The 12337-nt window shown below is 41.4% G+C and overlaps 1 non-coding gene across 1 annotated transcript; it reads left to right on the forward strand.

Moving 5' to 3' along the window:
- TRNAC-ACA lies at positions 11963-12034 on the forward strand. Its single transcript has one exon. It is a non-coding gene; the product is annotated as a tRNA-Cys (tRNA).

Genomic DNA, 12337 nt, shown 5'->3' on the forward strand with positions numbered 1-12337 from the left:
AGAATTATACAAAACCTCTGTCAAATTTGTGAATTGGGTTATATCCAACCAGGGAAATAGTAACACACAGTACTTTAACAGAATTCAGTATAGAAAACTAGTTTTTGGATATGAATGTATCAGAAAATCTAAAGACTAGGGCAGATATTATGCTATGTATATTTTACCCTTGTGCTCCCTATATAGAGTGGAGGGGACAGAGGGCCAAGCCAGAAGTTAGTATCCTGGTCATCGCACTTCTGGAGGGACAAAGGGAGAAGGTAGTGGGTACAGGACTCCAGGGTCAAACAGCCTAGTGGGAGCAGTAACCATGGTAAGGCAGACTGGCAGGAGCTAGGGCCACAGAAGAGACAAACCACTGTTGGAAATATCATCCAAATCAGAGAGAGGGAGAAGGAAGGAGAGGAGGCTGGGGCAGAGAGAGAGAGAGTGAGAGAGAGAGAGAGATTGATTCTGTTCTCTCCCCTCTTTTCCCCTTCAAGTTTTTGTTTTTCAATTCCTCACCAGTGCCTCCCACTGGCCAGATGGGGTCGCAAAGAGTTGGACACGATTGAGCAACTGAACTGAACTGAACTGAACACAAAGTTGAAAAGAGAGGCTGAAAAGTACCATTGCATGGATCAGCCTCCAGTGATGCAGAGCAGAGGAAGGGTGCTGAATGGATCTTCAGTTCAGTTCAGCTCAGTCGCTCATTCGTGTCTGACTCTTTGTGACCCCATGAATCGCAGCATGCCAGGCCTCCCTGTCTATCACCAACTCCCGGAGTTCACTCAGACTCATGTCCATCGAGTCAGTGATGCCATCCAGCCATCTCATCCTCTGTCGTCCCCTTCTCCTCCTGCCCCCAATCCCTCCCAGCATCAGAGTCTTTTCCAATGAGTCAACTCTTTGCATGAGGTGGCCAAAGTACTGGAGCTTAGAGACAGGCAAATAAATCAGCAAAGGGAACTTGGAAACATGAGAGAAGGCTAATATGTACTAGTGAAAAGTGTGAATTATAAAGTACTTGAAAATAAATGCTATTTTACTTTTTAATTTATTTTGTAAACTTTTTATTTTGAATTGGGGTATAGCTGATTAACAATGTTGTGATATTTTCAAGTGAACAGTGAAGGGACTCAGCCATACATATACATGTATCCTTTCTCCCCCAAACTCTTATTCCATCCAGGCTGCCATGTAACATTGAACAGAATTCCATGTGCTATGCAGTAGGTCCTAGTTGGTTATCCATTTTAAACATAGCAGTGTGTACATGTTCATCCTAAACTCCCCAAGTATCCCTCCCCCAATCCCTCCCCCCAGCAGCTATAAGTTTGTTCTCTGAGTCTGTGAGTCTCTTTCTGTTTCATAAGTTCATTTGCATCATTTTTTTTTTTTAGATTCCACATATAAGGGATGTCATACGATGTTTCTCCTCTGACTTACTTCACTCAGTACAACAATCTCTAGGTCCATCCACGTTGCTGCAAATGACATGATTTCATTCTTTTTAGTAGCTAATATTCCATTGCATATCTGTACCACCTCTTCTTTACCCAGTCTTCTGTGTATGACCATTTAGGTTGCTTCCGTGTCTTGGCTATTGTAAACAGTGTTGCAATGAACATTGGCATACATGTATCCTTTTGGGCTATGTTTTTCTCCAGATATACGCCTAGGAATAGGATTACAGGGTCATATGGTAGCTCTTAGGCTTCCCAGGTGGCGCCAGTGGTAAAGAACCTGCCTGCCAATGCAGGAGATGAAAGAGACACAGGCTTGATCCCTGGGTTGGGAAGATCCCCTAGAGGAGGGCATGGCAACCCACTCCAGTATTCTTTCCTGGAGAATTCAGAGGACAGAGGAGCCTGGCGGGCCCCAGTACATAGGGCTGCAAAGAGTTGGACAGCACTGAAGTGACTTAGCATGCACACACTTATGGTAGCTCTATTTTTAGTTTTTTTAAGGAACCTCCATTCTGTTCTCCATAGTGGCTGTTTCAATTTACATTCCCACCAAGAGTGCAGGAGGACTCCCTTTTCTCTACACCTTCTCCATCTAGAAATGTTAATTTATTATTTCAGAATGCATATTACATTAGACATTTTGTTAGGGGTCTGAGATTGTACTAAAAAGGCCAAAACCTTGGATTTGAAGTCCAGAGGTCCTGGGTGCTGCTTTCTGAAGTACAGAACCTGTAGTATCAAAGACAGCATCAGTTAAGTTAGAGTAGCTCTTCTTTAATATCAGAATGAGATTTACCAGGACAATAACTTTGGAGAGTAGAATGAATTTTATCCTGAATAACTTCTAAATTATTGCAAGTAAATATATACAATCTCCAATTCAAAGAACTGATCATAAAATTGACTGCAGTTGAGCTGCAACAAAAATTTGATAGAATGTTGAGCTACTTTTTGCCAGAATCCTAGAGTATTATGGCAGGGTCAGGAGATCATCTCTGAATCTAGAGCCATGTCTCTGGAAAACCTCTATTAGTATTATCTTTTCATAGCCTCTTCTTGAACTATTCTAGAGGAAGATGTCTTCTTGAGGCAACTTACGATATTTCCAAACTCTTCTGTGTCAAAGAAAAATCTTCTGTACAGAAATTAAACTGGTAAAGGCAAATTTTATTCAGGAATTGTTGTGATAGGGGAAGACAGACCTCAGTATAGATTTGTGCTCCATTTCAAATATAACAAGGACAAGTGGGTGTTATACAGCCAAGGAGCAGAGTGAGGGTCAGTGGGTAGAAGGTTACCAACAGGAAACATCAAGGATAAGGGGAATTCTGGCTAAATTTATTTGATAGGAGTCTTGCTGAAGGCAGGGCAGGGTCATAAGATATTACATGCTGAGGGCAAAGAGGAGCAAAATATGCCATTCCAAAGTATGCCATTTTTGGTGTATTGATCATTTTGAATTAAAGTTACTTGAGAAACAGTGGGTTCAGAAAACACATGCTGACCATCCTTTGTCCTCCTGAAAGCAGGAAATAAATATTCCATGTGGAAAGTGCCTTTCCTGTACCAGGAGGGCAAAAGCATCCCTGTCACTAGAGATTAAAGAACCTGTCTGCAATGCAGGAGACCTGGGTTAGATCCCTGAGTCAGGAAGATTCCTTGGAGGAGGAAATGGCAACCCACTCCAGTATTCTTGTTTGGAGAATCCCATGGACAGAGGAGCCTGGTGGGCTACAGTCCATAACATCACAAAGAGTTGCAAAAAAAACATGACTTAGTGACTAAAACAATAGCAAATCACCAGAGATGGGGAATTAAGGGCTGAGAAGACTATAAAAGCAAATCTTGTTACTTCTTTACTGATTTACTACCCTAGTCCATACTTCTTTGCTTTTCAGTTGTTTAGAGATTTATTGTTTCTTTGTCTAAAAGGTATAAAAAGCTGTCTGTTTTGATCCTGTCTGAGTCTCAATTTTTTATGGGGCTCTTTTATGTACAAAATTAAATTTGTTTTTCTTCTGTTAATCTGTTTTATGTCAATTTTATTATTAAACCAGCCAACAAACTTAGAAGGGATGAAGGGAAAAGTTTTCCATCCCTATAGGGATGATGGGTCAGGAATTTCATCAGCTATCAAGGGTGGGAAAATTTCACTAAATAGATCCAGCAGTATTTTTGCTAAAACTGGACTAAATGGGCCAAGGACAGAGCCCAACTTTGGATCTAGACAAAAAGAAAACTCAGAGCGGCCCAACCAAATTTTGGTCAAGGGTAGCTAATTTGTCATCCTGTCATCAGCTAGCAAAATTTTCATTTTGCTCCATGATCTTCCTTCATATGTTGAAAGATAGAAGCTGTGTGCTTCTCACCTTGGCTCTTCTTGGGCTAAAAATCTCCTTCCTCACAAATTCCTTCTATTAGTGTTTCATTGATCCCCCCAATTGTTTCTTTCCTGCCATCCTTATTCATGTCTTTTGTTGTTGTTGTATCGATATTATACATTTCATTCTCAAATATATTATTTAAGCAGGCTTCTTTTGAAATTTGAAATGCATTCTTTCTTTATTGAAGTATAGCTGATTTACAATATTACTGATTCATAAGTTACAGAGGTACAATAGAGTGAGTCACAATTTTAAAGTTTGTACTACATCCCCTGGGAGCTCAGCCATAAAGAATCTGCCTGCAGTGCAGGAGACGTGGGTTCAATCCCTGGTCTGGAAGGTTCCCTGGAGAAGGGAATGGCAACCCATTCCAGTATCCTTGCCTCAGAAATCCCATGGACAGAGAAGCCTGGTGGGGTACAGTCCATGGGGTCTCAAAAGAGTCGGACACAACTTAGCAACCAAACAACGAACAACTCCATTCATAGTCGTTATAATATATATTCCCCATGGTGTACATTATTAGTGTCTTATTTTGATACAAACCTTAGGCTCACTTATTCTGAGACTCATCACATTTCAATGATTTAGAGGCTCAATTTCTTATCTCTCAGGATAATTTGTAACTCTGTTACTTCAACCAACTTGGTGGTAGATTTGCTAATCTCCTCTATTAGATTATGTATTTGTGAAAAGCAGAGATTGCGTCATGATCATTTGTTTTAGCTTACCTTCCACAATGCTTCCCTGATGGCTCAGAGTTTAAAGCGTCTGCCTACAATGCAGGAGACCTGGGTTCGATCCCTGGGTCGGGAAGATCCCCTGGAGAAGGAAATGGCAACTCACTCCAGTATTCTTGCCTGGAGAATCCCATGGACAGAGGAGCCTGGTGGGCTACAGTCCACGGGGTCGCAAAGAGTCGGACACGACTGAGCGACTTCACACTAATCACACACTAATCCACAATGCTTAGGTTAATGTGTGGATATTACACAGCAGTGTGTAGATATAGAAGGAACGCCAAAATTAACCTACCGAAAATCATGATCTTATGTTCTACCCACAACTCTTGGGCCCTTCAACAGCTCTGTGTTTTTCCCCCTTGCAGTTCCCCTTTGCCTTGAATGGTATTTTCCTTTTATCTTTATGGGGAAATCCTTCTCCAAGATTCAGCTTAAATATCACTTAGCCTTTCTAGTTATCTTTGTCTCTCTCTCTCCCAGAAGTCTGACCCGCTGAAAGCACAATTCATTTCTCCCTCATTTGTGTTCTTATGATGTATAATTAATTCTCTGTCATATAGAAAGAGCCTTTGATGTGGGAGTTAGGGATATTTATGTTTGAAGCTCAATTATCAAAGTGGTCTTACATACTTTGTCTTTTATAGGACTCAGTGTTTTGTTTTGTTTAAAATATGAAATTTAGGATGGTAATTATTTATTTCACTGAGTTCTTGAAGGGTTAAAAAGATAGTAAATGTTGAGAAAATTGCCTAAATCTTGGCACATACTGAGTACTCAATTTTTATCTATGGTTATGGCATTTATATCTTTGTATTTTAGTTTTGTGGGCATCTATATACCTGCTATGGTTTAACTGAATCTTACTTTTGTGTCTGCAGAACAAAGGACTAAAAGGTTGTATTGAATTAAACTGTTTTCTTTTTATTACACAAGTACATCTAGGATGCCAAATGCTTCATATCTGCACTGTTCAATATGATAGCCACTACTCACATGTGGCTAGATTTAAATTAGTAATTTAAAATTAAATACAATTAAAATTCAATTCCTTATTCAAATAATATCCACAGGTGGTTATTGTATTGGCCAGATCATTTTCATCACTGCAGAAATTTCTTTTGGACCATGCTGCTCTAGAATGCTTCCAGCTCAACATAATACTTCCAGCTTCATCAGCTATTTCCTCCATCATTCTGGATCCTATATTTGTAGCAATCGAACTATAGTTTAATTTCACTGTTGAGCAGCCAAGTCATACAACTAATTTATATAGAATTTGCAATAAATTAAAATACCAAATGCCTTAATTTTTTTTCTTTAGCTGCTTTCATAATACTTTGAAAGTATTGATTATATCAGGGGTTGGCAACTTTTTCTGTAAAAGGCCAGATACTAATTATTTTAGGCTTTGGGGGCTGTATAGACTCTGTTGCAACTACTCAGTCCTGCTGTAGTAGCAGGAAAGCAGCCATAGACACTGTGCAACAGTATGGGTGTGGCTGTTTTGTTTATAAGCTGTGTTGTAGGCTGTAGGTAGTTTCCAAGGCCTGGTCTATTTTCACAGACCTCACTGCTTCCTGTAGTGACATGGCTAGTCCTCTCTACCCCTACCCCTTTTTCCTTTTGGATCAAAATAATTCTACCTCTAAATACTTTTTTCCCCCCAGATTGGAGTGAATCCAATCTCAGGTGGTGCTAGAGGCTCATTTTTCTCAAAGATTTTATCAAAATTCTTTAAGGTTTACACACACCCCAGAAAATGAAACAGTGAGGAACTAACACAATATGCTGATTGTATACTAAACATTTTAAACCCATCACAGCAAATAGCTCTTTTAAACCTCACAACAGCCTGCTTTACTGAGAGGCAAAGAAGGTAAAGAGAATTTAAATAACCTGTCCAAGGTCACCCCACTTTTAAGTGGCAGCCCTGTGAACCCAGCGTTGACAACCTCACGTTATTAGTCTCTACACAAGCTTGCTTCCAGACAGCACCCGTGTCCTTGGTCCCACCCTTTGACCTCCATACTTTTAAAAATCTGAATACTCTCCTCTCCTCCTGTTGCTCCCAGAGGCCCTCACTTATGCATACCACCCAAACTCAGGGGATTAGCACAAATTCTTCAAAGCTCTATGCTGCTGCTGCTGCTAAGTCGCTTCAGTCGTGTCTGACTCTGTGCGACCCCATAGATGGCAGCCCACCAGGCTCCTCTGTCCCTGGATTTCTCCAGGCAAGAATACTGGAGTGGGTTGCTATTTCCCTCTCCAACACATGCATGCATGCTAAGTTGCTTCAGTCCTGTCTGACTCTGTGTGACCCCATGGACAGCAGCCCAGCAGGCTCCCCTGTCCATGGGATTCTCCAGGCAAGAATACTGGAGTGGGTTGCCATTTCCCTCTCCTCAAAGCTCTATACAAATACACAAATTAAGCTAACACTCAGTCCTGTCCAACTCTTTGTGACCCTTTGGATTGCAGCCTGCCAGGCTCCTCTGTCCATAATATTCTCCTGGTAAAAATACCAGAGTGGGTGGCCATTTCTTCCTCCAGGGGATCTTCTTGACCCTGGGATCAAACCCATGTCTCCTGTGTCTCCTGCATCACAGGCAGATTCCTTACCTACTGAGCCATCTGGAAAGCCTCTTCAAAGCTCTATAAAAGACAGGAGTGCAATTGTCTTCTAGCAGATTCTTCTAAAGTACAAAAATCTATTCTATTGTGAACCCACTGGATGCAATTTCAGTCTTCTTGTTTCAGCAGCATTTGGTATTGTGGTCACTCCTTCCTTCTTGAAATCTTTTCTCCTGACTCCTGTGATGCCCACACCTGGCTTTCCTCACATCTCAAGGCTAGTCATTCTTTGAAACCTTTTTTAACCTTTAAAGACTGGTTTCCCATTCTTACTTTCTTCCCTACTCTGCATACTTTCTCTGTGTGATGTCGCAAGCCCTTGTGCTTTAACTCTTATTTGTGTGAGGATGGTTCCCACATCTTTATCTTCAGAATTTCCTGAGCCCCAGTCTTACTGACCAGATAAACAACTTGTTCATCTAGATGTCCCCTGAGCACCATAGCTCAGCATTTCTCAGACAGAAATAATTATTTTCCCTCTTAAAGCTGCTGTTTCTCTTATACTGCCTTCCTTTTTGAATAGATTTCTTAGCTAGAATCCGCTTGTCTTCTGATTCCTCCTCTGACAGCTCTACCAATTACCAAGTCGTGGAAATCTCACACTACTTTGGAAATCACTTTCAAATCCACCTACATCTTGCTCTTGTAACTGCCACTTGCCTGTGTTCCTGACCATCTCATAATTGGCCTTCCATCAGTCTAGCTCCTCTTCCAGACACTTGTTCTCATGATGCAGTCTGAGAGGTCATCCCAGTATGCAAATTGAACTTGTTATTTTCCTTCTTGAAATTTTCATTGGTTTCCTGCTGCTTTTAGAATTAAGTGTGAATGGCCAACAAGACCCTTCATGCTCCCATCCCCTGTCATCTCCCCAGCACATCACAGTGTGTTCTTTCACACCCTGTGTTCTTTTCACACTGACCTTGGAGTCCTTACCCAGGCCCTTCCATCAGCTTGGAACACATGTCCTTTAATTTGGCCACCTGGCTAACCCCTGCCCCTTTTGTGTTTCACAGTGATACAGACTTGTGCTTAGAAGTTGCTTGCTGTCCACACCTTCTCTGACTTCTGGGATGCCTTCTTTAGTCTCTCAAACCAGTGTTAGGGACCTCCTGTTTACTCTCCCAGCACCTGTAACTAATCCTTTTCAGTATCTGTTCTTCTAGGTTGCAATTGTCATAGGTTGCTTGTCTTTCTCATAGACTAGGCTCTGTGAAGGCAGGAAGGTTGGTCTCTCCTGCTCGTATAGCCCTAGTACCTTGCATGTTGCCTAGTAGAAGCTTTATACATATTTAAAAACTGAAAGAAAAAAAAAAAGATCAGAAAGAGGAAGTTAGGCATATGGGCACTGGAATAAGAAAATCTTGTGTTTAAATCCCACCTTTGCTATTACTAGTCATGTGACTATTGCTACTTACTAGCTATATGACCTGTGTTGATCTCCTGAAGCCTCAGTTTTGTCATATGTAATATGAGGATAATAATGAAGCCAAATTCATGAGTTGTTTTCAGGCTTCTGTGAGATAAAGCATGCAAAGCAATTAGCCCCGTTACTGGAACATGGTTGCTGTTGGTGCTAAGTCGCATCAGTCTTGTCCGACTCTGTGTGACCCCAGAGACGGCAGCCCACCAGGCTCCTTCGTCCCTGGGATTCTCCAGGCAAGAACACTGGAGTGGGTTGCCATTTCCTTCTCCAACGCATGAAAGTGAAAAGTGAAAGTGAAATCGCTCAGTCTTGTCCAGATTCTTCGCAACCCCATGGACTGCAGCCTACCAGGCTCCTCCGCCCATGGGATTTTCCAGGCAAGAGTACTGGAGTGGGGTGCCATCGCCTTCTCTGGTTAGTGCTCAGTAAATGCCACTATTAGTAATAGTGTCCTTGCAAGGCACACAGACTCTAGAACTAGACTGCCTGGGTCCAAATATTCCTTTTAAAAGCAGAAACGTTAATAGATACAGAGAAAAAACTAGTGGTTGCCAGAGTGGAGAGGGAAAGAGGAGGTGGGTGAAATAGGTAAAAGGGATTAAGAGGCCAAATGACGAGTTATAGAGTAAATAAGTTACAGGGATGTAATATACAGCCCAGGACATATAGAGCACTGAAATAACTTTGCATGGTGCCTGCATTTGTGCTCAGTTGCTTCGGTCCTGTCCAACTTTTTGTGACCCCATGGATGGTAGCCTGCCAGGCTCCTCTGTCCATGCGATTATCCAGGCAAGAATACTTGGTTGCCATCCCCTCCTCCAGGGGACCTTCCCGACCCAGGGATCGAATCCACACCTCTTAGGTCTCATGCATTGCAGGTGGGTTCTTTATCACTAGTGCCACTTGGCAATCCCTAATTTTATATGGTACATAATCTATAAAATAACTTTGTAATATTATACTATTATAATATCTGCATAATCTATAAAAATATTGAATCACTATGTTGTACACCTTATAACATTGTGGTTCGATTATACTTCAATTAAAAAAAATCCTGGCTTTACTTCCTACTAGCCATATAAATGGAGAAGGCAATGGCACCCCACTCCAGTGTTCTTGCCTGGAAAATCCCATGAACAGAGCAGCCTGGTGCGCTGCAGTCCATGGGGTCGCCAAGAGTCAGACACGACTGAGCGACTTCACTTTCACTTTTCACTTTCATGCGTTGGAGAAGGAAATGGCAACCCATTCCAGTGTTCTTGCCTGGAGAATCCCAGGGATGGGGTAGCCTAGTGGCCTGCCGTCTCTGGGGTCGCACAGAGTCGGACACGACTGAAGCGACTTAGCAGCAGCAGCAGCAGCCATAGGAAATTGGGCAAGTTGCTAATCTCTCTGCACCTCAGTGTCCACATCTTTAAAATGGGAAAATAACAGAATATGTCTTAAGGTATTATTGCGTGGCTTATATGAATGCCTGTGACAGATTCTCTCCTTGACCAAACATTATAGTCAGGCTCTTCTGAATCCTCTGCTTGACTAAACTGGACCCTTGGGCTTCTGTCTCCATTCTTGTAGAGTCTAGTTTTGGTAAGAATCCTGTCTAGTCAGTATAGCCAGGAACTCCACTGGCTAAACACAGGAATACTCTTGACATGTGACCAAATTCCTCATTAACCACCATCTCCCTGGCGGTATCTGATCACCCTTACCTGCCTTCAGCAAGTATCCTGTTAGGTTGGTGTAGCAAGAATTATGCTACCCTCCAAGTTAATTTTCCATCCACTGACCCTTCTACTTTTCTCCTTGGCTATAAATTCTCTCTCTCTCTCTCTCTCTTTTTTTAAGATTGTATTCAGAATTAAGCCCAGTCCTATACTGCGATATTTTTTTCCTATTGAAATAGTCCTGAATGAAAATCTGTTTTTACTACTTTAACTACTGTCAGGGTCTGGTTTTTCTCTGACACCTGGCATACTACGTCGGGCTATGGGACAGCGACCATTATTATTGCCTGTATAAAAAGGAAACCATCCTTGCCTAAAGGAAATAATAAAATTTAATTTTTACTCTTAGGCTCTTTCTGGAAGGGTAAGAAAGATAACAGGAGCTGACAGTTTATTCCAAATGAAAAGTAAAACACTGTCAGTCTTCCAGACTTTGAGCCCAGTCAGTGCTTAGCAGCAAATGATCATGAAAACCCAGATGGTTTTCACAAAGCAGATTAGATATGAATTTGGGACCAAACCTTCTCTTTCTCAGGGATTTTCTCATATTACGTGGTGAAAAAATGTTGTGTTTTACAAAGCTCGTGGTATCACATGGGTAAAATTATTTATGAGTATGTTTGGTTGCTATGAAATTATTTTAAATGTTTTATATGATCAAAGAAGATGCTGGTGGATTGCTTTAATATGTGGTTTTTCAAATTTATAGTGACCCTTTCTTTTTCTAAATTTCCAGTGCCCCTCATCTCTAACTTTATGAAGAAACGTATACAACACAGTCCTAGTCTTTTGTATTAACTCTCAGAAAAACAGAACTTCCATGTCAGTTTTGGAAGTTTTGCAAGTATGTGAACTAACAGCTGGGAGTAATTTGTACACAAATGAACAGATAGTAGACAGGAATGATATAATAATTCTAAAATTCGGTAAGTAGCAAATACCTTTCCTTCAGTTAGAAGCAACATGCTTTATGATGATGGTTACTGAAAAAACCAACAGGGAGTCTGAGAAACACTGAGTCTCATAGGTGAGTATGAGTATGGGGCCCAGGAGAGGGAAGTCTCTAAGAAGCTGGGCAAGCCCCAAGCTCTAACATACTAGCTTAAAGGAAAAAAATATCCCTAGGAGAAGGAATTGTCGTGAAATGAGGCTAAAGTTATGTAAGTATGGTGACCTACTTTTATCTCCTTGCATTGATTTTTTTAGTTTTCTTGCCTGGTAGTACTTCCTTTCTATCTTTTCCCAATGAAGATACTTGTTAAGAGACAATTCTCCACGATCTCTTGGATTTCTGCATATCTTGTGAGTAGAGGCACTGGCTGCCTTTGTTCTAGATGATCTTTTCAAGGATATTTGTATAGCAAACTGCCTTGGAAAATAGTGTCTGCCTTCAGAGCAAAGGGCAGGCATGTTTAGCACCCATTATAAAAGAATGTTTCCCAAAGCTCAGGTTTCCTCCTCTTCTGTGTTTCCAAACTGCTGAGTGTGCAGGTGTTACCCTTTTCATATCTTCATGTCCTGAATGACAATACTCTGGCTACTACTACTGCCACAAAACTATCCATATATCTTTAGATATCTGTATCGATGTACATCCAGGACCTCCCTTGTGGCTCAGATGGTAAAGCGTCTGCCTACAATGCAGGAGACCCAGGTTCGATCCCTGGGTTGGGAAGATCCTCTGGAGAAGGAAATGGCAATCCACTCCAGTACTCTTGCCTAGAAAATTCCATGGATGGAGCAGCGTGGTAGGTTACAGTCCATGGGGTTGCAAAGAGTCAGACACGACTGAGCAGCTTCACTTGAACTTGGATAGATATAAAGGAATCTTGTTTCTTCTGCCAGCATCCATGAAAGTTGTGTGTAGCAAGCTAAATTGCTACCTGCAGGTAGGGTTAAATCTCAGAATGCTTTAATTCTTGATAAGTCTTTTCTCATGTTCTGTTTCCAGAAAGACACTTTATATATTCTTTGCTCT

The sequence above is a fragment of the Capra hircus genome, chromosome 2 (genome assembly GCF_001704415.2).
Source record: "Capra hircus breed San Clemente chromosome 2, ASM170441v1, whole genome shotgun sequence".
NCBI classification, from domain to species: Eukaryota; Metazoa; Chordata; class Mammalia; order Artiodactyla; family Bovidae; genus Capra; species Capra hircus.